The sequence below is a fragment of the Meriones unguiculatus genome, chromosome 5 (genome assembly GCF_030254825.1).
Source record: "Meriones unguiculatus strain TT.TT164.6M chromosome 5, Bangor_MerUng_6.1, whole genome shotgun sequence".
NCBI classification, from domain to species: Eukaryota; Metazoa; Chordata; class Mammalia; order Rodentia; family Muridae; genus Meriones; species Meriones unguiculatus.
In genome coordinates, this window is record NC_083353.1 from 41214896 (window position 1) to 41237969 (window position 23074).

At 47.8% G+C, this 23074-nt stretch overlaps 1 long non-coding RNA gene across 1 annotated transcript; it reads left to right on the forward strand.

Moving 5' to 3' along the window:
- The first annotated feature begins 5991 nt into the window (after positions 1–5991).
- Positions 5992–17447, forward strand: LOC132654218 (uncharacterized). Its single transcript, XR_009591869.1, has 4 exons — positions 5992–6739; positions 9449–9492; positions 9834–10015; positions 15787–17447. It is a non-coding gene; the product is annotated as an uncharacterized LOC132654218 (long non-coding RNA).
- The last annotated feature ends 5627 nt before the right edge of the window (positions 17448–23074 follow it).

Sequence of the window (23074 nt, forward strand, 5' to 3'; positions counted from 1 at the left end):
GTTGTTGTTGTTGTTGTTGCTTCGTTTTGGTACTGTGTCTTGGTAAATGCGTATTTAAAGTTGTAGATTTTTTCTTTTGAAAAATATTAATTAATTTAAACTATTAGTCATAATTTCCACTTTAAAATGTTCTTTGTTGGCTAGGAATGTAATCCAGTAACTTCTTCCTGCTCCTTCCAAATGGCTGACATTTGTGTCCATGTTTGTGTACGTACAGATACATATTTTTATAATTTGCTACTTAGTTTTTTTTTAAGATAGGTCTCACTATATAGCTCTGCCTGGCCTAGAGAGTACAGTAATCCCTCCACCTCTGCCTCCCAAGAACTGGGATTACAGGCATGTACCACAAGCAGGTTCAGTTAATATTTTAATCTCTATCTCCAGATATTTGAATCTTTATCTTAGATATGAATTCTTTTTAATTTATTTTATTTAATGTATATGATTGCTCTATCTGCATGTATACCTGTGTGCCCAAAGAGGGCAACAGATCCTAATATAGATGGCTGTGAGCCACCATGTGGTTGCTGGGAATTGAACTCAAGACCTCTGGAAGCAGCCTCTGAGCCATCTCTCCAGTCCAGATATGAATTCTGAAATGAGCTTGAAATTTTCTTTTTGGTTCCTGCCCTGTTCTTTTTCTTTTCATCATCTCGTTCTCTCATTCAGAACATCTCATTTCTGTTCTCTTAGGGGTTAGTAGAAATTACAGTATACAGAACCAACACATCCAAATCTCAGTTCACTGCTTTGCTCTTCACCTCCCAGAGAGGATGACCTTTGTCTTTGTCTTTCTTACTCTCCTGTCATTGTTAACATATAAATTATATTTCTACTTAAGATTACAAAATCACCGTATGCTGTCAATGTTCATTTAGATTTCCTCACATTTGTCTTTATTTTGCCTGGTCTCTTATGTTTCCTTTATGGGATGGCACCCTTTGGGTGTCCTTGGATCAGGTGCCCTGAAATTGTTACAGTGCCCTGAGAATGGTCAGGGATGTTGGATCCCCTGGAGCTGAAGTTACAGGTGGTTCTGAATTGCTTTATGTGAGGCTGGGGTTGACTCAGGTCCTCTGCAAAAGCAGTATGTGTGCTTCCTGCGCTGCGAGCTGCACGATCCCACGCCGCCGCCCTGCAGTCCACCCACTGACATTTAATGCTGGTTATGTGCAGGTTTTTTGAGATAGGTCTAGGTTAGCCTCAAAGTTGCAGTCCTCCTGCTACAGCCTCTCACACCTTACTTTTTTGCTTTCAGCTGGGTTTATTTTGTTTATGTGCATCTTGAGTCATTTCTTTCCCTTCATTTTTCCTTCTTTAAATATGATAGGTGTGGCATTTAGGTTGGCAATGGGCATTTCTGGTATTTGGGCTGTCTGATACTGGGTTCCTAGTGTTTGGCCTCTTGCGTGCTTTGTTAGTTCTTTGGAAATTTCTTCTGGGAATTCTTTGAGAGCATTTGCTTTGGTTATATGATGTGCCCGGTACTCCTGAGCCCAATACTGCTTTTTACACTCATTGCTTTTGGCTGCAAAATTTGATGATATGAATTTATGTCCCAGATCTGCACAGCTCTGCTCCTCAAAGTCTGTGGTGATGTCCTGGTCATCCCTGGTTCCCAGCATGGTGAAACCTCACAGAAAGAGCTAGCTTTTAAATGCTGTTATATCTGAGAGACTATTAAAAAAACAGACTCGTGGTCAACAGAAGAGGCTCCCTGGTGGTTATAGGAATTTTCATTTTTAACAGCCTCCAATGATTATCAGATACAGACGGCAGAGGCACACTTTGAGAAACATCATCTTTTGCTCTCAAACTTGATTGCCATCAGATAAGATCAGAAGTTCTTTGCCCTTAGTGCTCAAATGTCCGCAATGCTCTGAGGAAAGTAATGATGCAGAGATCCTACTGGATTCCAAAAAGCCTGGCTTCTCTCTCCCTGCTCCTTGGGTGGTGGCAGAGCAGGGCAGGGCAGGGCAGGGCAGGGCAGGGCAGGGCAGGGCAGGGCAGGGCAGGGCTGTCCTTCCTTTCTGCTGGACCGAACCTCCAGAATGTACTCTTGTCTGCCCTCTCGAGTCCCAGCTACCCTCGATGGAGTTAGAGATGTGTGACTTGAAGCCTGAGCTGATACTGAAAGCAGGTAATAAACTGGAGTCTTAAAGCTTTTAAATGTCTAAAAAAGGCCTTTCGGTGCTTTAATGTATGTAACACATGGGAGGCAAAGCTCATTAAAAATGTGAATGGGGAGTAGATATTTGAGAGGGAAGGCCTGCTTCTTTATTAAGAACCTTAAAAACATTAAAAAAAAAAAAAGAAGAAGAAGAAGAAGAAGAAGAAGAAAGCAAACTGTAGCGAGCCAAATAAGAAAAACAGAGCAACCCGGAATCTGACCAAAGTTGATAAACAACTGTAACTTGATTTATTGCAGCGTCAGAGTGTGCTGGTCTGCTTCCATGTCGGACATCTCCCTGGTATTCCTGAGGGTGTTTCAGGGCAGAACCATCTTTCATGCTCAGCCATAAATCTCATACTTTATGTGCTTGAAAGTAATAAAGTTCTCCATCCCATTGACTGTCTTTTACTAATGCTCCTGTCCTTTAGAGAGTTGGACTGTGGAGCGCAATGTGGCAAATACTGAAGTGGGACGCGCCGTAGGAAAATAATCTGCTGTCAATTTACTTTTCTCTTGGAGTAGAGCAACCCTTTCCTTTGCTGCCAGGTCCTAGCTCTTCTCTTCTCCATCAGATGGCCACAGTGTGGTTGTCAACTCTTGCCATTTTTTAGTGGTCTCTTGTCACATGGACAAAGGAATCCCTGCCTGGGGCTAAGGGTACACATGCTTCCAATGTGGCTACCTGGAAGATTTCCTATCTCTCATGGGCAGATGTGTATAGGGGACATAGTCCTAAGAGGAACCATCGTTCCTGGTGGGTGCTGGGCTCTCTGCATAGCTGGGGTAATCTGAGCACAGTTCAAGTCTACCGCTGAAAGATGCCAGCGTGACAGAGGGCACAGAGTGACTCAGAGCTGCTTCACACATCAAGTCCTTGGCTTCTTGGAAGGCCTCAGCATTGTTGGGAGAAACTGGACCTTGATGCTCACTGCTCCTGGAAGTGGATTTTCGTTAGTGCCACATCAACCCCTCCCCACCCTCCGGAGTTCTCAGGAGCATGTGTAGGAGGCTCATACCCTTTGTGAGCAGGAGGGAGAAAAACTAAGAGAGAGGGGAAAGGAGCCACTGTGGGTTAAATATTAATGCTACTGGCTCTGAGAGCTTGTAAGGCCCAAGGAAACTTGGGCTACATAAAATAAAAATTAAGACAGGAGAGGCATACTGTAATTTGGCAGACAGAATGTGTCTTTGTGTGTGTTTGTGTATGTATGAGAAATGACTTTCATTTAGAAATTTTGGCAGTGGTTTCTACTGCCTCCCTAAGACTTTTAAAATGATATTTTCTGGGCTTGGAAAGCAGGCAGGCAAATCACGGAATTTTGGCTTCGATGTTTCTAGAGATGTAGGCAAGCGAGAGGAAGGCGGCCATAATTTGGCTCTGAGGCTTCTATGGGTTGCAGAGCAAACCAAGCATCGTTGCCATGGCAACACTTCTACTGTTTATAAAAACAGTTTTTTTTTTCCTGACAAGCATACTTCATATTTAATAAACCTCAGTCCACAGGGGCCTCTTCATGCCGTTTTAACTTGGGAAGAATTTTATTATTGTAGCTGCTTTCCGACACCCCAAACACTCAGAACTCGAGTGTTAAGTACTGATATTTCAAAGGGCCGAGTGAGAGGTGCTTGTGGGAGGAGCCGTGGGTGATGGCCACGCAGCATGAAAACACAAAGCAGGTCTTTCACAGAGCTGGAGTCTGCTGGCCGGCGTTCAGAAATAGAGATTTTGCCTTTGATTCTGTTCATGTTCTGTTCAAAACCTGTATTCTGCTCACCTCCCTCCCTCCAGGCTCCTGCAGCCTTCATGGGGCACTGTCTAGAGGTTCACCCCCTCCCAGTCTTAAGCCCTGTCCGGTTGTCTGTGAAATCTTAAAGTGCCAGTGTGGCCAGTACGTTATCTTAGTACTCTACTTACCACTGAACGGAAGAGGAGTTTTGAGATCGGTTCTTGTAACTGAAAAGGGTTTATTTCTGGATTGCGTAGCTGGAGAGGGCAGAGGAAGATCCTCCTTAGGCGCCGTGCATCCAGAGCCCCAGATTCTCGCCGACCCAACTGTTACCACCCCAGCTGCGGTCTCTTAAAGGACAGTTCTCTTGTCCCATTTCTGGGGATCAAAGCCTCGTTAATGTTGGGTAGGTCGGTGCCCTGCTGGTAAGCTACACACTTCAGCACAAGTTTTGGAAATTTAGGTTCTGAGGGAAGTGCTTTGGGGCATCCTTGACCTGGGACCTAACAGCTGCCAGAAATGTCAGCAGCTGGAGTTGAAACTTTCACTTGCATTTCGCCTAGAAAGCCCTCATCTCTCAATCGGCCACCGCTCTCCCAGGGTCTTCCCAGGGTCTAGGCCAGTGGGGAGCCGCGAGGGCCCATTTCCAAGCTCAGGCACGGAATTCTCCACAGAGGAAACTTCTGGGGAAGACCAGGGCTGGGATACCACGTCACAGCTCAGTCTTAGTCGCTTATGTTCAGTCAACACGTTATCAGTAATAGCCAAAGGGACATTGCTTTAAAATGTCAAAACAGCCGGATGCGATGGTGCAGGCCTCTAATCCCAGCAACCGGGAGGCAGACGCAGGCGGCCGTCAGGAGTTTGCGGGCCAGCCTAGTCTACAGAGTGTGGGACAGCCAAGGCTACACAGAGAGCCCTGTCTTGAAAACAACAACAACAAAAAGTCAAAACAGATCACTTTTCTGAATCTTGCAGGTGGGTTAGTGCCCGAGGGTCTGAGGAGCGTTAGGGAAGAAGCCACCTACAGGAAGCAGGACAGACGGTTGAGGTGGTGGAGGCTGCTGCAGTGTTGCTCAGACCTGAGTTCTGGAAAGGAGGGCAGGGGCAGAGGGGGGCCTGCTCCAGCAACCCTGGTCGGACTGTACCGGAGGCCTCAGTAACCGCAGTTGGCAGTTCGCCAGGTGGGGAGGGCCCAGACAAACGCTATTTTTTTGGTGTTCTTGGGGCCGTCCTGTACCCACCACCAGAGCAGCACGCACGGTACAGAGATGGTTTGGAGCGTCTTTCTAGGTAGGTTGGCCAGCAGGGGGCAGCACCCCACCAGTTCTGGAAACCTGGGAGGGGGCCGGCACCCCCTGACCTCAGCGGAGAGCTCCCCTTGAAACATCTGGGCCGCCTGGCCCGGAAAAGCGGGCCCTCTGGACCACCCCGGGCAGGCGGATCCGCCTAGAAGGAGCCCTGCCCAGCATCTGGAACTGCAGACCCGGCTAAGAACACAGCCTGCTCCCGCGGCCTCTCTCTCCCGAGCTCCGCCCCAGCTCCGACTTTGCTGTCGCCTGCTCTACCTGTACGGGGACCCTGCAGTCGCCCTTTAAGAGGGTCCTAGGCATCCTGGCACCGTTTCTGTTCCTGACGTAGGCGGGGAACGAGAGCCGCAAGGAGGGTGTGGCCGCAAGGGGGCGCCCGAACCCGAGAGTCCCAGTCCTCAGCGCTCCTGCCGGTCACCGTGGCCCCCACATAAAATGAAATTCTTGTAGGAGAAAAGAATATATTTTTCAATAAAAAGACTACAATGATTATTAATAATAATGGCCAGTACTGTCGTATGAAGGTTTTCTCTAACATAATTGTTATTTAAAACCCCTTTTACAATAATATTTATAGAATAAAAACTGAAAAACTTAAAAAAAAATGAAATTATTACATAAGCTCTCAGGAGGATAGGTGCACCTGGAGACCACCATGTTAAGCAAAATAAGCCAGACTGCAGAAGGACAAACGTCTGGTGCTTTCTTTCATGGGAGGAATCTACATTTAAATGTATATAACTGTGTAGGACATGGGGGACAGGAAGAGAATGGAACGCGTGTGGCCACAGCACCCCACCTGGAGGGGGCCCTCCCAGCATCAGGGGGAACTCATTTGTGTCTGTCCACAAGTTCTGCACCCAGGGTCCATGTGGCTCCACAGTGTCCCACAGGGAACCCGAGGTGGGCCTCTGAAGACCCTGGCCCTGGCTCAGTGAATTCCCAGTTCTCTGGGCACAGAGACCCAGTGGCTTGCAGGTCCTGCCACCTCTACACAGCTCCGGGCAGAAACTGGACCTGGACCAAGTCTCTTCTGTTCCTGCTCTGTGGGTTTCTCTCTGCCTCCTTAACTGGAGCAGGAAGCGATCATTCCCCGGGAGGGTTTGGCCTCCTGCGAGAAGAGGAGCAGCTTGAAGCTGGCCCCAGAAGTCCTAGGTGTTGGGAACTCTTCTACAGCAGCCAGCTCAGACCCCCTCTTCCCTGCTTTGTGGTGGACCCTCGCTTGCTCTTTCTCAGAAGCCTCCTTGGACTGACTTTGGAAGGAGAGCCCAGGATGTCAGCTGCAGTGTCCTTCAGCTATGGGCATCTGAAGTCAACTTTGCATCTTCCCAAGGCTTTGGAGATCAGGGGCTGAAGGCAAGACTGTGCGCCTCTTACACGCATCTTTCTCAGTCTTTGCTCTCATACAGCTTTCTTGTTGGCTTCTACTCCTTTTGGCACCAGGAGACTACTGAAGTCAGGAAGGCTGGGACAGTTCCCAGTCCACAGCCCATTAGGGACCCACAAAGAATGTTGGTGACTCTGAGGTAAGCAGGCTGCCTGCCCTAAAGCTCTGGGGTGGGGAATGAGGGTGACACATGCCTGCTTCTCAGTGAGTGATGATGATGGAGAGAGGGGCCAGGCTCTCCCCCTCACCTCCTGTGTTTAGATCTGCCTCTGCTGGGGTTCTTGGCAGTGGGATTACTGGGGACAGCAGCCATGGGCTCAGATATATCTCTGTGCCCTGACCCTGCAGGTTGAGGCCACAGTGTACCACCTTCATGGGGGAGGGGTGCCTCTTCCTCTCTCCAGCATCAGACAGAGCTCATGTCTGCACACAGCACCCACAGTCAGGGTCCATGTGGCTTCTTTGTTCTGTGCAAGATAGTTTTCCCAGGAAAAACAGATCTGACTCTGGGGTAGGCTTACAGATCTGACTCTGGGGTAGGCTTATGTTATGGACACACATGCGTGGAGCTGTGACATGCAGTGTATGTAGTTTCAAAAGCTCTCTGGGCTCAGGTCCTCGCCACAGCAAGCTTTTACTCCAGCTGCCCTGATCACACCTGTCTTCCTTTCTCCACACCTGGGCTTGTCAAGCCTTGCCTTCTACTAACGCCTCCCATTACACCATCTGTATCGCACCTCCAATTCGTACAGGAGTGGTAGCTCCTGGGCCCTGTCCTTCCCTGTCACACTGGAGAAGGCTCATGCCCCAGAGTGGCTCTCCACATCTGGAGGATGTCTGTATAGGAAGCCTCTGGAAAGTCTCCGGCCCCTGTCTTGCTTGTCACCTGTTGCTTGCTCTACAGTAAGGTACCCTGCAGAAGCTCCAAAGCCTTTAAAGCTGGGCTGGGAATGGTACTTGCCTGGTGTCCCAAGGCCTGGGGTCCCCAGTGATGCCAAAAGCAAAGCAGAAAAAACTCTCAAAGCCTGTAAATAATGGAATCCTCTTCACTCATGTGGATGAATTTGGAAATGAGCCCTCCTCTCACACTGCTCCAGCTTGCAAACTGACTCTGGCATCGCTGGAGACCCCAGGAACGCAGCTAGCTACCCCAATGCTAGCCTAACAGAGCTAGGCAAAGATAAATGCTGATTTTCACTGTCCAAACTTGGGAGTAGTTACTGCACAGTTCCGTAGAGCACTCACATGGAAGCTGTCACAGTTGCCACTTCCTCACTCTGAAAATTTTTGGAAAAAACTGGGATTCCCCTAAGAAATTGCCACCTTCTTAAAAGGTGATTTTAAAGTATTTTTTATCTATCTGCCTATCTATCTATCTATCTATCTGTCTGTCTGTCTGTCTGTCTGTCCTGTCTATCTGTCCTGTCTGTGGGGAGTGTGTGTGTGTGTGTGTGTGTGTGTGTGTGTGTAAGAAAGAGAGAGAGAGAGAGAGAGAGAGAGAGAGAGAGAGAGAGAAAGAGAGAGAGAGAGGTGTATGCTATGAGCATGGAGCCAGATGGTTTCAGATACCCTGAATCTGGGTTGTCAGGCAGCTGTGAGTCACATGACCTGGAAAACAACCTGTCTTCAGGATGTTTACTTTACACAGGGCCATGCTGACACTCAAGAGACACAGCCACCAGGATGGAGATATAGTTTGCTTGTTATCTTACACCAAACTCTTCATGGCCCAGTGACTTCATGACTATCAGTTAAGACAATTTGTTCTTTATGACAAAAGCTGGGGTGAATATTTCACAGTACCTTATCATGGTGTTTAATCAGGAATAGGGCTTGGGATTGTCTGTTAGGACCTCAGTGCTGGCCAGTTTCTCTGGCAGCTTGACACAGGCTAGAGTCATTTGGAAGAGGGAGCCTCAATTGAGAAAACTTCCCACCAGATTGGCCTGTGAAAAAGGCTGCAGTGCATTTTTCTTGATTGATGGTTGATGCGGAAGGGTCCATCCCATAGTGGGTGGTGCCAACCCTGGGCAGGTATCCTGGGTGGCATAAGAAAGCAGTCTGAGCAAGCCAGGAGGAGCAAGCAAGCAGTTCCTCTATGGCTGCACATTGCCTCCAGGGCCCACCTTCCCTGACGTCACTGGATGATGGACTAGAAATTGTAAGATGAGATAAACCCTTTCCCCTCCAAGTTGCTTTTTGGTGGTGGCGTTTTGCCACAGCAGTGGAACCCTGACTAACTAAAGCGACCCCCTCCCGTCGGCTGCGCCACTTGTCCACCCTCTGCTGACCGGGGGAGTGATCTGCTGGCGGTGCATGGCTGCAGTGCTGTTCCAGCCGACCTGCCTTCTTGCAGCCGAGGCAGCAACACTGCTTCCTGGCGCCTGCACTACCTGCTTCTTCTCCTCCTTAGCTGAACTGTCCTGGCCCAGGTTCTGCTGTGTCCCAGTCACAGACAGCTCTGAGACAGTTGCCACAGAATTCCTACCGTGAGCCTGCAATTCCAGAGTCCCTCGCCAGGCTCTCTTGGACAGACTGTTATATGCCTGGCATTGTCTTTTTGCTCACGTTCTGGGTGGTGTTGGCAATGAGGTCACTGAGGCTGTGGACTCAGGGTGTCTCCCCAGGCTTCCTGTGACGGTGGGTGCTGGGACTGTGGTGGGGAGGGGTGTGAAGGACAGAGCTGGGAGCCCAGAGAGCGTGAGTGCCTGCATTTCCAAGGAGACCTGTTGCTCACGGCAGTGGACAGCAGCTTATCCTCGTCAGACTCCTGCTTGGGACATAGCTGTTTGGGTTTCCTTTTATTTCTCTGAACTTCCCTCACACAATCTATCCAAATCTATGGCAGGTTCACTCCGGATGCACCATTGGGGAACCTCACTCATTTTTCCCGTAAGTTTACCCTCTAAGGGACAAGGTGATGGTTTGGCTTTCTCTTCATACTCTTTCCTAAGCTCAGACTCCCCTGCCCTGCACTGTCCCAGGTCTCCTGCTTCCAATGGTTTGTTTTGGGAAAGGTTGTCAAACCTCTCCTGGGCTCATTTTTAGAAGAACCATCTGTCACCAGCGTCATCTGTGGGGAGAGTCTATTCCTTGGGGATCCTGCCATGGTCTCACTGGTTCTTTGCCACCTCCTGCCCCATAGACCCCTCCTCTCTGCCTGCCCATCTTCCCAGTCTCCTCTTCTCCGAGCTCCCCTGAATTTCTGACCACTCTGCTCTTTTATTCCTGAGGTTTGGAGCCAGGTCCTGTCTGCCTGAGCACTCTGGTCCAACTCCGTGCCTCCAGCAGGCTCCAGCTGCTCAGGGAGAGCTGCTTTCCTCTGACACAGAATCTACACAGCCCAGGGTGGCCCTGAGCTCAAGGCGTAGACCAGGCTGGGCTGAGCTTCTGAGCCTGTGTGCTGGGATTACAGGTGAGCACTGCCATGCTCAGCGTGTGGCCCAGGCTTTTGTGCATGCTGGTAAGCACTCTACCAAGTGACCCCTGTTCCTGGCCCAAGAATTGCTGTCTTACTTTAGATGTGCTCGCACACAGCCCTGGCAGCTTACAGGCACCGGAGGGCAGAAGCCACGTGGGTCTGAGATTTTGGCCCTCCGGTGCCTGTAAGCTGCCAGGGCTGTGTGTGAGCGCAAGACAGCGACTCTTGGACCAGGCAGTGTTCTCCAAGCCATTTATATCATGTCTGACTGTGGCAGGATGTCCCCAAATAACTGTAAGTTTGCTGCTTTCTGGGACAGGCCACACTATAGAGGAGGGCCGGACACTGCCCAGCCCTGTCCCTGCAGGCAGCTGTGGCATAGGGTCTCAATCTGTGGGTCGGGACCCCTTGCGGTCATTCATCGGATATCCCTGCATATCAGACATTTATCTTACGGTTCACAACAGTAGCAAAACTACAGTTATGAAGTAAACATGAACTAGTTTTATGGCTGTGGGTGGCCACAGCATTAGGAAAGTTGAGAGCCCCCGGTATGGGCGGAGCTACTCTCCCACTGGCCTTCTCTGCTTATTGGCTACCTTACCCTTAGACATGGGGATACAACAAGGTCAGCACTTTCCAGGCATCTCCGTGAAACTTTTTTCCACCCTTTCCGGAACACCTGGGCAGCTGCCGGGGGATGTGCGCAGCCCGGGAAAGGGAAGGAATCTCACTGGTTCATCTGACTCCCCTGCCATTTGGAAAGGATGGCTGTGTCCCTGCATTAAAGGGCAGAGCAGCGGGGTGGAGCCTGGGCGCTGCAGAGTGCAGATCTGGACGAGTGCTCTGGGTGGCTGTGGGGCTCCCAGAATCCCCCAAACTATACCCTCAAATTCACACAGAAGTCAGCCATGCAGAACACAACACCCTCTGTCTACTCTCATCACTAGCAAGTGTGTGGGACGCACCTTCACAGCTTTCAGTCTTGTTACCCAAAGGATGGTGGTCCAAGACTAGCAAGGTGCATGACGTGGCCTACAGGGGTTAAGATGTGAGGACTTGGTGGAACGTGCTTGTTAATGTAGCATTGGGAGGTAAAAGCAAGAGGCTCAGAAGTTCAAAGGCATCCTTGGCTGCCTGGTGAGTTTTTTACTTGGCCTCAGCTAGCTTTCCCATATAGCCCAGATCCCCTGGCCTAGGGATGATGCCATCCACAGCGGTCTGGGCCTTCCTACACCAATTAATGGTGTTTTGTTTTGTTTTAATCCTCATAGACATGGCCATGGGCCAGGCTTCTCTGGGCAGTTCTTTCCAGGTTCTTTCTTCTCAGGCAGCCAAGTTTGTGTCAAGTTGACAGCTGAAGCTAACTGTGGCAGCGAGTACAAGGTGACCTGGGACACACCAGCTTGTTTGCGTTTCCAAAAGGCAAACAAGACAAAAACAGCAAATCTATCTGGGATGGGGTACACACTCAGCCTTGGGCCGATTGCTTTTCCGGTGCCTTGATCTTTCCACATTGTACGTCTATACAGAAGAACTCCGACACGCAGGCCGTTTGGAAGGGAGTTCAGAGTCTGAGCTCCTCCTCTTCATGGAATTACTGTTTTTCTTGACATCACACACTGAGAGACACCTTTAAACTCTGGAGTTCAGTGTGACCCTTAAGCCTGTTGACCCATAGGATGTGTGTGCTGCTTTTTTAAAAACAAAACAAATTAATAACAAAACAAACAAACAAACTGAGATGTTTTCTTTCCCAAATGGCAGCTGCTGCAGCAGCAGCAGCAGCCTCAGCAGCAGCAGCAGCAGCAGCAGCAGCACTAGCAGCAGCTGCAGCCATGACAGAGACACGAGCATTAACAGCAGCAGCTTCAACAATAGCCACAGTTGAAAGCACTCCGTTGGGATGATTTCCCAAGGGTCTACTGCTCGAGTTTCTTGAGCCTTTCAGGCCATATGTACTTCTTTTGTGAAAGATTCTTGCCTGAGCATCTTCCCCAGTGGCCCGTGAGGATGAGCTCATCCTTTGAACTTGGCAAGCAAGAAGCATTCCAGTCTAGTTCAGCACAAGCACAGAAAGGTGATTGTTAAGCAGAAATTATCCAGTCAGCAATCAGACAGAGCCAGTCTTCTCTCCTTCAGAAGATGCTGGCCAGCTGCTGGAGAGGCTTCTGCTGGCAGGGCTTGCCTAGACCTATAGATCCTGGCTTCCATCAGAGGCTTTGAGATCTGGTTAGCGTTGAGGGCCTCAATGGAGGAAAGGGGGGCCCAAGAGAAGCAGACTAATGTGAAAGCAGAAATACAGGAAAAAGGAAACCAAATCAGATCAGTTACTGGAACCTCGGGATGGAAAGGCAGGCAGGATTGGGAGGAGAGCAAGGCGCCCAGCCGATGGGATGAGGGTGTGCCTGTCCTGCTGTTATAGGGTGGGTGTGGGGACCAAGCAGATGACAGTTAAGGCCGTGGGCCAGTTCTACACAGGAACCAGAGCAAGAAAGCAAACACTGGGCAGTTTGGGGGCTGAGTGCTCAGTGAAAGACGCAGGGATAAAACCCAAACCAAACAAATCACCCATTGAATTGAATTTATAAGATGTCAAGAACATTTTTGAACATTTTTTTGTTGTTGTTTGTTTTCTTTCCCCTTGCAAGGGGAAAGTCTTTTTTTCAATAAAGGTTGCTTTCTTTTTATGTGCATGAGCATTTCCCCTGCATGTCACATAAGCACACTGCTTGCATGCCTTGTGCCTGCAGAGGCCAGAAGAGGGCATAGGTTCCCTGGGGCTGCACTTCCGGGTGGCTGGGAGCTGCTCTGTGGGTTCTGGAGACTGAACCCAGGCCCTGAACAAGAGCAACAAGTGGTCTTAATGGTGGAGCCATCTCTCCAGCCTTCAAAAAAGGTCTCCTCTCCGAAATTAAAACCCTAATTTACCTACCAAGAGATATTTTTAAAATTTATTTTTATTTTAAATTATGTCTGCATATGCACACGAGTGCCAGTGGCATTGGATCCCTGGGGCTGGAGTTACAGGCAGTTCTGAGCCACCTATGATGGGCACCGGGGACTGAACTCGGGTCATCGGGAAGAGCGGTGTAGGCTCTTCCCAGCGGAGCATCTCTGGTCCCTTTCTGAGAGATTGCAAAGCCTGAGCGTGTACCGTGGGTGACACCCTTTAACATCACGTAAAGAGAGCATGCAAGATCTAAGTGTAGATGCTGGCTGAAAATCACTGGTCAAAAGAGATTCCCGCAGGAAGAGAAAGGCTCAGCTGAAGAGGAGTTTTCAGAAAAGCCAGCGGGAGAACCCAGGAGTTTGTAGACAGGCTGAGCAGGAACAGCAACAAACATGCGCTCAGAAAACCAGTCTGGAAGAAATGGCAGCGAGCTGCAACTCGAAAGAGCACAGGGATTACTTAAGAGAAATAACAACGTCTGGAAAAGCAAAACAAAAATAGATTGGATCAAGTTGCCAGGCGGGGCGGTGCACACCTTTGATTCCAGTAGGCAGGAGGCAGAGGCAGGAGGATCTCCATGAGTTAGATGCCACCCTGGTTTACGTAGTGAATTTCAGGTAAGCTAAGACTACGTAGTGAGACCTAGTCTCAAAAACAAAACAAAAATGAAATCCCACCAAGCCAACAATCAGGATAACAGTTAAAAAGAAGAAAAGGTTACCATTGTGTGAGGTGATGAGAAAACGGGCATGTGACATCTACAGGCAAAACCACAGAAATGACCTAGAATTCCTCAGTGTTGCTGGAGATGTGACGGCCAGTAATGCAGTTAAAATGTGTTTACAATAACAACAGCAAAGTATAAAGCCATGAACTTCTAGAAAGAAAAAACCTGAGTGTAAGACTTTTATGGAAAAAGAAAGGTGATTTACTTATTTTAGAGACAGGGCCCTGTATAGCCCAGGCTAGCCCCGAATTCTCCTTATAGATGGGAATGATCTTAAACTCTGGCCTCCTGCTTCTACCTCCCATGCACCGAGATTACAGATGCTGTCACCATGTCTGGCTTGTGTGGCTCTGGGGATCAGATCTAGGCCTCTGGACATGAGAGCCAATTTCTTAAAAGGCACGAAGCCAGTTCTCACTGGCTAGAGACAAAATATCATGGAGAGAAAGACAATATAGGAGGTAACAGTTTTTTTTTCCCAAGTCAAGTTTATTCAATTTCAACAAAAGTTCTTAAGACAACTATGGCATAACTGGACATAACATTCAAGGAAAACAGCAGCAACCAAACCCTCCTGCTATGGCAGTGGGAGATCAGCCCTACCCTCTTCCAAGCACTTACACAAAGTCACAGTAGCAGAGTGATGAGCATGCTGGACAGGAGGGAGGCTCTGAGGACTCACTGTAGGAGCGAGGTTCCTTTTCTCTGTTTCTAGAAGTACTGATTCTAACAGGTCACTTGGAGATTCACTCTATCTGCGTGTGTATGTGCATTTGCATTCAGGCGCCCTCCTAGGCCAGAAGAAGGCATTGGATCCTCTGGAGCTGCAGTTATCCGTGGTAGCGGGTGGCCTGTGTGGGTGCTGGGCACTGAATTTAGGTCCCATTCAACACCAGCAAGCACTCACTCATACACTGAGCCGTTTCTTCAGCTTCCATAGCACCCTGCCACTTTGCCTTAGGGGCACACAGGGATTACTGGTGTGTGCTCTGCGCCCAATTTTGCATGAGTTCTTGGGATGGGAACTCAGGCCTTCGGGCTTGCATGGTGAGCACTTTGCCCAGTGAACCGTCTTTCCAGCTTCCCTTTGTATTTCCTCTACTTGGTATTGCGCAGTGCTGAAGCCTGCCTCTCCTCAGGGTGTCCTCTCTTGTAAGGTCTTAACGTGTTTGCTTGGCTTATGATACAAACATGCTGGCTCTCTGGGTGTGTGTGTAGGCAGGTGGAGTTCAGAGGTCGCTATCAAATGTCTTCCTCACTGTGTAGCCCTCAATGGTCTAGAATTCACTATGTAGACCAGGCTAGCCTTGAACTGAAGAGATCTGCCTCCCTCGGCCTCCTGAGTGCTGGGGTTGAAGGTGTTACCATTCCTGGCCCTTAACCTTGTATTTTGAGACAGGCTTTCTCACTGAACCAGAGCTCACTGGCCGCTGGGCCCCAGGGCTCCTTCTGTCTCCAGAGCTGGAGTTCCAGGCATGTCTATCATCCTGGATTTTTGCTTGAGTGCTGGGGATCTGAACTCAGGTCCATTTACCCACCAAGCCATTGCCCCAGTCCTGATGCTTCCTGGTCTCATTCCCGCAGCACAGCACTCACTCCAATGCCCTGGTTCAAAACGCAACGAGTTAAGCTTGGCTGGGTGTATGATCTGGGCTGGCATGGCTTCCTGCTGCTGCCCCGCTGGGCCCAGGTGGCGAAGCAGTTTAACTTCTTACAGCTGGGAGCAGGAAGGCTGGGCAGGCTGGGCAGGCTGGAGCTTGTTCAGCCTTTCCACCCTGAGGCTCCGGGGCCATCTGGTCTTGTGTCTTCATCAAGATTCCTCACAAAGCCCCCGCTCCGACACCCACTTCTTCAGTCCAGTTGGAGAAGCCTTGTCTGGCTGGACATCATATTTGAGATTCATAAAGCCAGGTCTTGCTGTAAATCTGGATGCCATCAAGTGTGGGGGAATTGAGATCCTGACTCTATCCTCACCCCCATCCCCCGTGTGGTTTCTTGAGGAGCTCAATTCTCACGGGTTATGCTGAGTGAGGATTTGTCAGGATTTGGGCTGAAATCTCACATTTTCCATTTCTCTCTTCCCAGAGACCTGGAGCTGGCATTGTGAGAGCCGCTTCTGGGAGCCAAAGGGGAAGCAGATTCTTGGGAACACACAAAAAAAGAATGAAGAAGAGAAGAAACAGAAAGTCTAACTTGGGTCCATTTTTCTAGGAAGTGTAGGAAGATGAAGTATTTCGAAGAACACCAGTGGGCTGCTGGGCCATGCTTGTGCTCCCGCCATCCCGGCACGAGGAGGCACCCGCCTGGGATGAGAGCAGCCATGGACATGGGTCCCAGGACTTTTTTATCCTTACAAAAGCCTGGAGTACTGTCCTGGAGCACCCCCCAAGGACCTCGACAGGGCTTCATGGAGGTCCACAATCCTGTTGGCATCTACACCCCTGAAGGTGTTACTCTGCACTCATTGACTCTCAACTGTCCTTTCCCATCCAACTCTGCCCAAGGCTGAAGTCCTACCATTCCTCAAATCTGTGGGCACTTTAGGCTTCCAAAGTGCTCTTGCAAAAGCTGCCCAAACCACCAGCTTCCATTTCTCATGAGATTGTTCTTCAAGAAATCATAACTTCTAAAGGAAATTATAAAACTGAAGCTCTCTCTCTCTCTCTCTCTGTGTGTGTGTGTGTGTGTGTGTGTGTGTGTGTGTGTGTGGTCCAAAAAGGAATGAATAAGCAGAACCCGCATACAATCATCTCTCACCCTAAGTTCTCCTTCCTTGGGGGAACTGTTTTTAGAGATTTATTTATTACTTTATTTTTATTGGTTTTCATTAGCTACCATACAACACAATCCCTTTCACTTCTGGCTCTTTAAAGAACGGCTGCAGGTAAGGCTTCCCACACTAGTTTGAATAAAAGCGGAGAGAATGGGGGCTCCTGTCCTGTTCCAAACTTTACAGGACATGCTCCCAGCATTTTCCTGCCGCTTAGCGAGATGTCAACGTCTTGGTTATTTTTCCTGTTGCTGTGATAAGCATTTTAAGGAAGGAACGTTCACTTGGGCTCACAGTTTGAAGGTGTCCGCAGGGACAGCGACAGCGAGGAGGCAGGAGCGTGACATAGCACGTGGCACTGTGCTCACAGCCAGGAAGAAAGGGGCGATGGCTGCTGGTGGCGCCTTTCTCATTTTCATGCAGCCCAGGACCCGGGTCCAGGGACCCACCCTGCCCTCCTTTGAGATGGGCCTTCCCACCTCAGTCAACCCAACCAAGATAACGGCTTACAGATGTGCCCAGAGGGTGTCTGCTCTGTGGCTGGTACCAGATCCCGTCCACAACACTCACCATTCACAGTTTTGTTGTACAGAGCCCTTTGTTATGTTTAGGCGTATTCCGAGGATTCCTAGTTTCTTTAGAACTTTTATCAAATGGGTGCACAACCTTGTTGAAGGCCTTTTGCGCAATTCCTGAGAAGACAGTGATTTCTGTCTGAGTCCACCTATTGGCTGTTACATTTATTAATGTCTGTGTGTGGAACCGTCTGCATCCCTGGAATGAGATCACGGTGTGTGATTTTTTCTTAGTGTATTCTTGAATTCAATCTGCAAGAATTTATTGCAGATTTTGGTATCTGTCTTTAGGCTCATTGTTTCACTTTATCCTTTTGTTGTTTCTTACATGGGGACTCACTGTAGCCCTGGTTGGCCTGGAACTCAGAGAACTCTGCCAGCTTGTGCTGAGAATAAAAGTGTACAAGAGTACTCCTGGCCCCACAGTTTTATTACTTTTTATTATATATTTTTATCTGGTTTTGGTATCCATGTAATATTTATTTCACAGAATATTAGTCATGTTCCTTCTCCTTCCACTTTGAGGAGCAGTCTGAGGAGTGTGGGAATCATTAGATCTTTTTTCAAAGACCTGGTAGAATTCAGCAGTGACTTCTTTGGGATTTTTGTTTTCAGTAGATTATCACTGTTTCAATATTCTTGCTTTTTTACAGGTCTATTTAGGTCACTTTAATTTTGTTAAGTTACAGGTATCTAGAAAGCACTCCATTTTCCTTTAGACTTTCTGGGATTTTTCCGTAATGAAATTTTAGAACTATTCTTTGACAGCTTTCTGGATCTCACTGGTCTCTTTTGTAATGGCCTCTTTCTAATCTCTACTTTTTATTAACTTGGGTCTTTCTCTTTTTGTTTATTTTGGCTCCAGGCTGATATCTTTGTTCCTTGACTCTGATCATCCTTTTATTATCTTTTTAATTATTTGTTGCCCTGATTTTAATTATGGCTTTCCACTGACTGCTTCGGAATTGTTACTGTTTTCTTAAGACTTTGGTATGCATCATTAAGTTATTTGTTTGAGATCTCTGATCTTTTAATGTAAACACTTCACAGCTATAATTTTTTTTCTTTGAACCTCCTTTGCTGTCTCCCAGAAGCTATGAAAAGTGTGCTTCCAGCCGTGATTCATCGCTGACAGTGATGTAATCTCTGGTACTTGTGTAGATTTCACGGTTTCTCTTGTTCCTAGTTTTATGCCACTATAATCTGGTACAAGAATGAAATGTGTTTCTTTTGAATTTGTTAAAACTTGCTTTGTGTCCCAAATGATCCATTTAGAGAAAGTTCTGGAAAATGTGTGTTCTGCAGCTGGTCAGTGTCATATTCTATAGCTGTCTGTTGAGTCTGTGTGGGGTGTGGTTCAGTTTAACTCTGAAGTTTACTTTCTTAAAGCTTTGTTTTCATTATTTTAAATTGTGTGTGTATTTGCATGTGTCTGGGAGTGGTTATGTGCACCTAAGTGCAGGTGCCCTCAGAAGCCAGCAGAGGGCGCACACTGACTTACAGGCTAGTGTGAGCCTGATGACATGGATACTGTATATTGCACTCAGGTCCCCTGCAGGAGCGATATGTGCTCTTGACCACATGTGCTCTTGGCCATCTCTTTAGCACTAAGTCTAATGTTTCTTTGTTGATTTTTAGTTTGGAAGAACTATCTATGATGAGAGTATTGAAGGCTCCACTGTCATGATCTTTGTTCATTCGTATTTGTTTTATGAAATAGGGAGCCCCAGGGTTCAGTGCATGTATGCTTATGATTGTTGTATTTTTTTTGATGAATTGTTCTCTTTATTGAGATGTAGCACCCAGCTTTACCACTTCTGACTTGTTTTGGCTTAGAATCCAATGACTATGGTAACTGATACTCTCCACACTAGTTTTATAACACTCCAATGTGCAATCATTTCTGCATCAGATTGTCTTAAGGGAGAATGAAATATTAACATGCACAGCAGAGGTTCTGTTTTAGTTAGGGTTTCTATTACTGTGATGAACACTGTGACCAAAAGCAAGTTGGGGAAGAATGGGTTTGTTTGACCTACATTTCCACATCATAGTTCATCATTAAAGGAAGTCGGGACAAGGAATCCAATCAGGGCGGGAACCTGGAGGCAGGATCTGATGTAGAGGCCATGGAGGAGTGCTGCTTACTGGCTTACTCAGCCTGCTTTTTTATACTACCTCAGGACCACCTGCTTGGGGATGGCATCACCCACAATGGGGGGGTCCTCCTCCATCAACCACCAGTTAAGAAAATGCCTTACAGACTTGACTATAACCCAACCCAATTATAGTCTTATTTTTTTGTTTTGTTTTGTTTGTTTTTTGAGACAGGATTTCTCTGTGACAGAGCCCTGGCTGTCTCAGACTCTTTTTTGTAGACCAGGCTAGCCTCACACTCACAGAGATCAGCCTGCCTCTGCCTCCCTGAGTGCTGGGATCAAAGGTGTGCTCCACTGCTCCCAGCTTGAAGGCATATTTTAACTGAGGTTCCCTCCTCTCAGATGACTTCATCTTGTGTCAAGTTGACATAAAATTATCCAGCACAGGCTCTGAATGCCTTTCCTGAGGTCTTTTTCTCTTGAAGAGTTGCCAGTATTTAAAGCTGGCATTTATTTTTCCACGTAGGTGGCAACATTTCTTTATATGTGTATTGTGTATGTGTGTATACATGTTTTTTTGTGTGTGTGCCCATGTGCAAGGAGGCCAGAGGTCAATGTCAGGTGTCTATCTTGATTGTTCCTTTGTGGTTCTCAACCTGTGCGTTGCAATCCCTTTGGGAGTTTAAACAATCCTTTCAGAGCGGTCATCTAAGACCATTGGGAAACACAGATATTTAAATTACAGTTCATAACAGTAGAAAATTACAGGTAGGAAGTAGCAATGAAAATACTTTTATGGTTGGGGGTCACCACAACATGAGGAACTGTATTAAAGGCTCACAGCAGTAGGAAGCCGAGAGAGAGCCTCTGCTACAGAGCGTCTCTCCCTGCACTCGAGCTTACTGATTCAGTTGGGCTGGTGGAGCAGTGAGTTCTAGGGACCTGCCCATACCCACCCCTGCAGTGCTGGGCTTCCAGACCTGTGCCAGCACACCCTGCTGTTCACATCAGCACTGGACATCTGAACCTGGGGCCTCATTCTTAGGTAGCAAGCACTTTATGCCTGAGCCATCTTTCCAGCTCCAAGTCTGTATATTTCTATTAAATATATGACTACATACAAAAACCAGGACAAGGGTAATTTTTGTTTTTAAATAGTGAATAACTAGCACCAAACTCTGTTTATTTCTGGTCTCTACCGCGATGATGTGGGTGGCGTTATCTTCATTTGTAAGACGTGAGGTCTCACAGCTCAGGAGTTCAAGATCGCATCCTTCCCAGAAACTCCCCCAGACCAAGACTTGCAAAAGCAAGAGGTTTATTAACCATTGCGCAATGGGGTCACCCCTGCTGGTCAGCAAGGAGTGGCACCGGGAGACAAAGGTCTTTAGGTTTTTAAAAGAAAAATTGCCGGAGATTTGAAGTTGCAGTCTTGGCAATTTAGGATTGGATGAGGAAGATATAAAGTAAGATAATTGGTTAGTCTTAGGAGCTCAAGCTTGGCCAGTCCTGTCAAGTGTGGATGCAGCTGCAATTTAAGGTGGGGGTGGTTAGCTCATCCTTGAAGATTAGGGGCTGCGGACTTTTGGCTGCAGGTCAAAAGCTACTCAGAAGAAGTCTGGGTTCATTGCTAAGAAATGCTATCTCAAAGACAGGAGTTTTTCTTTTTGCTGAGTGAAGGTCATTGCTTGCTTGCCTTTTTTTCTATCTGTCCTCGTAGATAGGGTCACATTTTTCCATTCTCTGTAAAGGTACTAAGAGGCTTTAGCTTAACCTGAACCTAAAACTCAAAACTATAGGCTTTAGAAGACATACAGGTTACAAAGTTAGTCTAACTCTTTCACAGTGTGTGCTGAGCCATCAGCCTGTGTCAGCTCTGACATGAGGTGGTCACAGGCTCTGAAAAGCCCAGTGTCTCATGGTTCTCTCTGTCTGCACAAATCAACGCCCCAGCTTCTTAGTTTTGAATGTGGATGTTTAGGTCAATTTCCTTACTTCCGTGGATAATATTACAGGCTTTATTATTGGAAGTTGTCTAGGTCAGGAATGATTTCTGCCAAACCATTCTGTGTAACGGATCAACTGTGAGCAATGTTTTCCACAGTGCAGAGGTGGGGTGGGTGGAGGGGAAGGGCACAGAGCTGTGCTGGGTTCCATAGGACCGCAGAAGACACACAGCTGGACATAGGTTCCACGGGCTTCAGAAGACGGGGCATCTGCCAAGGCTTGCAACACTCCCAAGCGTCTTACTGCTCTCCTTTCCTCTCAACGACAGAGCGTTCCTGGTACTGAACCCGACAGGAAGTGGAATGTTTGGGTTTTGTGAAAGGCTGTTTCTCATGTTTTGCCTGATACTTTCCATGAGTCAAGGACTATGAAATAAAAACTTGCAGCCATCTTCACCAGCACTGAGCTTCTAGCACAGCAGTGAGGTCTGTTCTTTCTCCGCAGTCACCCTCCTCTTCCTTTGGGTTGTTTCTCTTTTTCTTCTTTCTCTTTCTCTTTCCCTCCTCTCTCTCTCTCTCCCTCTCCCTCCCTCCCCCCTCTCTCTTTCTTCTTTTTGAGATAGTGTCACAATGCAGCCTTGGCTGCTCTGGAACTCACTATGTAGACCAGGCTGGTTTCAAACTCACAGAGATCCTCCTGCCTCTCTGTTCCAAGTGCTGGGATTAAAGGCCACCACCACCCAGTTAAATTCTTTCTTTCTTTCTTTTTTTTTTTTTTCAGGGTCAACAAACCTTTAGTTGGACCAACCAAGAATATAGATATTCAGGAGCAAAACATCAAAGCAGACACCACAGACATCACAAGGGCACTAAGGAGAACTCTACACCAATGCACTGGACAATCTGAAAGACAGGGGCAGTTTTCTGACTTGTAGCTTATCAAAATGGAATGTGAAGAGAAAATCTTAACAGGCCAATGGTTGTGAAAGAAGAGATTAAATCAGTAACACTACTACTACTAACGAAATGGCAACAGTGATAATAAAACCTTCATCAATAAAAGCCCAAGGATCTGACGAATCAACTGGCCAGTTCTACTAAACATTCAAAAACCCCACAGCAGCTGGGTGAGTCTTCCACCAGAAGCTCGCACTCATCTCTGGTGTGCCTGATTCTTTTCCTGAGCGTATCTCCCCTGTCAGCATCCTTGCTTGAATCGCTGTTAAAATATTGCAGTAAACTCCAACAGGGCTCCACATGAACCCAGGAACCTGGCTTCAGGCTGCATGGAGGTCTTGGCCACCTTGATTTCTTTGGGATTTATCTGGATAAAGCTGAGCCTTCAAGGACCATCTGAGGAACACATCATTTACACCTGAAAATTGTTGCAATACTTAAATGTCCTTTTTAAACATGATGTCCAGAATTGTGGAATTTTCATCAACGATTGAAATTTCTCCTGTCTATTCTGGAAGCAAAGTCACTTGCTTTTTCTGTGGCTGGCTACAAGTGAGACTGAGGACTGATTTTAAAGTTTACAGATTTAAATTACACACACACACACACACACACACACACACACACACACGGCTGAAGGCTTTATACCTGTGTCTGCTGCCAGAATGGCTTTGTTCCAAGCACAGAGTACTGTAAACGGTACAGCCTGGATCCCTGCTCCGTCCATGCACTGTTACATGGGCCTGTTCTTCCAGGGTCTTCTGCTGGTCTGTTGCTTGTAGTCAGCGAGGCTCTGTGATTTTGTAGGTGTTGGGTACCAGGCGTTGTTGGCACAGCTGTCTGTTTCTCATTGTTGCCTCAGGCCCCCACCTCTGCTCACTTGGCCCACACCTCAAGCTTTCAGCTCTTTCAATTCCGATTCTTCACCTCAGCTGCCCTGGGCGAGCACCTCAAGTGGCTGCTCCACTCTTCCCCATCCTGCTGGTATCTGCATCCTCTTGCATCTCTATAGCCACAGCTGCATCC